The 3871-nt window shown below is 42.9% G+C and overlaps 1 long non-coding RNA gene across 1 annotated transcript in view; it reads left to right on the top strand.

Moving 5' to 3' along the window:
• The window catches only part of LOC110078583 (uncharacterized), a 301586-nt gene that overhangs the window by 12609 nt on the left and 285106 nt on the right, over window positions 1-3871 (top strand). The window lies entirely within an intron of this gene.

Here is a 3871-nt window from a genome sequence, read left to right as displayed (position 1 = left end):
GGTTTCTCGAAAGCAGTTTTATCTTTGAGGTGGACAGACAAGTGTCTTCTAATCTTCTGAGTTTTGTTGGATACAAATTACCGGCATCCTTCCATTTATAATTACTATAGTATAAAATGTCTTGATGGATCCCAACTGCTATAAAGAAGTAACTTTAACATGCATGCATGCACACAATTTGAAAGGCGACAGAGAACGTGTGAGGACCAGTGGATAAAGTATCAGACACCCTCCCTTCCCATCATTGCATCTTAACATTTCATGCACTGCTGGGTACCTCAGTCAGGAAAAAAACCTGGCAATCAGGTTTTTGTAGCATGTCCCTGGGCAATGAAGAGTTCATTGTTTACAGGTCCACAAAATTTGGTAATGGGCTTCCAACTGACCTGAAAGAAGCAATTAACGAACCAAATTTCTGTCTTGCACAGCATCACTGCATGAGTTTCTGGCTATTGATCTTATTATTCCCAGTATCACAATGATACAGTGGTGGGAACATCTGTCCAGACAAGAAGCCTCTACAATGCACTTTGGAAAGGCTGCAACAGCCTTTGTATGTGAAAAGGCACTTCTCTTCAGTCTCATTTCCTTACAGCTCTTCTTTCTGTTTATACAGAAATTCATTTCATGATAGTTGTCACGGCTAGCCTTGGGTGCAGCAATGAGACATTTGAGATCCTTGTTCAGTGCCAAAACATCTGTTCCAGGGTATAAAATGACTGTTCATCTGGGAGAATACACAGCCTGTACTGAGATTTTACTGCCTCTAGGCTGGTTGCAATACAGCTATTTATGCAGCGATCCATTGTTGTCTGTGCCAGTAATTTACACCAGAATATATTAATGCAATGGCTGGATAACCCCGTGGTTTGGGTATTTGGCTGCAAAGCCCAGGTTGGGAGTTCGATTCCCCATTGCAGAGTAGAGTCAGCCTGTGTAGCCTTGAACAAGCTGCACAGTCCCAGGATGCCCCCAGCAGAAGAGAATGGTAAACCACTTCTGAGAATTTCTACCAGGAAAACCCTGCAAAGGGTCGCCATAAGTCAGAATTGACAGCACATTATGATGTTTCTATTAATGCAAAAGGAAAAAGACAGGGGGAGAGAGAAAGAAAGAAAGAGGTGGTTCTGAGTAGGACCGCCAATCTTTTAACCCAAGGGTGGTAAATCTCTTTTAGCCCAGGAGGCAAAATCAATTTCAGAGGCATTGTGTACAGGTAAAGATAAAGAAAAAGGGTGGGATCAAAGATACCTGCATATTTTAACTTTCACTTTTATTGTTAGTAAGAGAGGCCTTCAGGAAAATCCTGTACAAAAGTTGGGAAACCACAAATTATGGGAAGTCACCAAACTGAAGACATAGTTGAACCAGTTCTTGAGCTCTTAAGGAAGATGGCTAGAGGCAAGTGCAAGGCAATGGCTTCTAGGCCTCTTATTTCTTGCAGAGAAGAGAGAAGGGCATGCAAGCTGTACCTAATAAATGAAAGTTACCTATCCTTTCTGGTATCTTGCCATTCAAAGAAGCCTGATCCTCAAACACTGGCAAGACATAATTCTTATCTCCATGCCCCGCAAAGGCTTCAGCTGCCCATTTTTGGAACAAAAGCAACAAAGAGGCTTATGGCATCTTGAAGACTAACAGGATCTATTTAGCATACATTTTTGTGGACCGCAGCTTACTTTACCAGACACTATTTCATCAGATGGATTGCGGCAAGCTGCAGCCTTCAAAGGCTCATGCCAAATAAAGCCTGTTAGTCTTTAAGGGGCTACAAGACTCTTTCTTAGTTTTGCTGCAACTGACAAACACAGCTGCCACTCCTCAAACCTCTGAAATAGCGCCTAAGAACATAAGAAGAGCCCTGCTGGATCAGGCCAAGGGCCCATCTAGTCCAGCTTCCTAGCTCTCACAATGGCCCCACCAGATGCCTCTGGGAGCACACAACTAGATAGCTGTTCTCCTGATATCCCTTCCCTGCATCTGGCATTTTGAAGAACCTTCCTTTTAAGCCTGGAGATTATACATCCCCATCATGGCTTATAACCTGCAATGGATTTTTCCTCCAGAAATCTGTCCAATCCCCTTTTGAAGGCATCTAGGCCAGATGCCATCACCACATCCTGTGGCAAGGAGTTCCACAGACTAACAATATGCTGAGGAAAGAAATATTTTCTTTTGTCATTTCTCACTCTCCAAACACTCAATTTGAGTGGATGTCCTCTGGTTCTGGTATTGCGTGAGAGGGAAAAGAGCTTCCCTTTATCCACTTTATCCATCCCCTGCATAATTTTATACATCTCAATCATGTCCCCCCTCAGGCACCTTTTCTCTAGACTAAAGAGCCCCAAATTCTGTAGCCTTTCCTCATAAGGGAGGTGACCCAGACCAGTCATCATTTTAGTCGCTCTTTTCTGCACATTTTCCAGTTCTGCTATATCTTTTTGAGGTGTGACGACCAGAACTGTACACAATACTCCAGGTGCAGCCTTACCAGCATTTTGTACAATGCTACTATAATGTTGGCTGTTTTATTTTCAATCCCATTTTTAATTATACCTAGCATGGAATTGGCCTTCTTCACTGCCGCCGACACTGGGTTGACACTTTCATCGAGCTGTCCACCAGCACACCAAGATATCTTTCCTGATCTTTCAGGGACAGCTCAGAACCTGTTAACTGATAAATAAAGTTTTGATTTTTTGCCTCAATGCGTGTTACTTTACATGTTCTTATATTGAAGCACATTTGCCATTTTGCCGCCCATTCTCCCAGTTTGGAGAGATCCTTCTGGAGCTCTTCACAATCCCTTCTGGTCTTTACCGCCTGGAAAAGTTTTGTGTCATCTGCAAACTTGGCCACCTCATGGCTTATCCCATCTCCAGGTCATTGATGAATAGGCTGAAAAGCACTGGTCCCAAGACAAGATCCCTGTAGAACACTACTCTTCACCTCTCTCCATTATGAAAATTGCCCATGTGGTGGGTCAGTTCATCCCTACAACTGGTCATTTCTAAAATGAGTGCCCTTTATCAATGACTAACAACAATGTCCCCCACCTACAATTTGAACAGGATTTGAAGTCTGGGAGTAACAGGGAGAGCTTGGGAAAAAATTGCCTTGTTTTGGACTACACCTCCAAGCTCTCCTTGTTACTCCCAGAGTTCAAATCCTTTTCAAATTGTAGGTGGGGGACATTGTCCGAGACTAGAACTTGGAGGAAGGACTCAAAAGTGAACTGTAAAAGAGAGAGGAAGCAGAGAAGCCCAACTTCTGCCTAAGGGGTTAGAGTGAGTTCTAAGGCAAAGACATTTTAGGCCAGGATCGCGCAGTGCCTCAGAACACTTTCCCAGTCTGGGGTTTCCAGATCTTGTTGGACTACAACTCCCCAGGGAGCATGATAAGGAACAATGGGTATTAAGAGTCCAAAAATATATTTGCACTTAAAGCACAAGGAACAGCTCAGATAACCTGTCACTAGGTCCACGGAGGCCTGGATTTCACTACCTAGAGAGTTTGGGCTAACCCACTTCATGGGTGTTGCGAGGATAAAAGTGGGAGAATATGTAGTATAGGCCAACGTAAGCTTTTTAGAGACAGGATTGGAGTAATGTGTAATTAATAATAATATTTTGGTGGGAGGTAACTGCATTGCAACCAAACAAGTTGTAGCAAATTTAAGGCACTCTTTTTCTACCTACTTCCTAGTTACCCTGTCAGGAGATTTAGGATTACAATAGCCACTAATCAAAAGGTGAAAGTTAAACATTTGCTATTGACAAAGCTTTTTTAATGCTTACCTTCAAGGTCTAGTTCCCCTTGATCACAGCTGTGTGAAAAACAGGTCTGTATTTTATCCAAGTCTTAACTGGAG

Source organism: Pogona vitticeps, chromosome 6 (assembly GCF_051106095.1).
Source record: "Pogona vitticeps strain Pit_001003342236 chromosome 6, PviZW2.1, whole genome shotgun sequence".
NCBI lineage: Eukaryota > Metazoa > Chordata > Lepidosauria > Squamata > Agamidae > Pogona > Pogona vitticeps.
The sequence above is the reverse complement of the archived record's forward strand: the minus strand, read 5'-3'. Positions and strand labels throughout refer to the sequence as shown.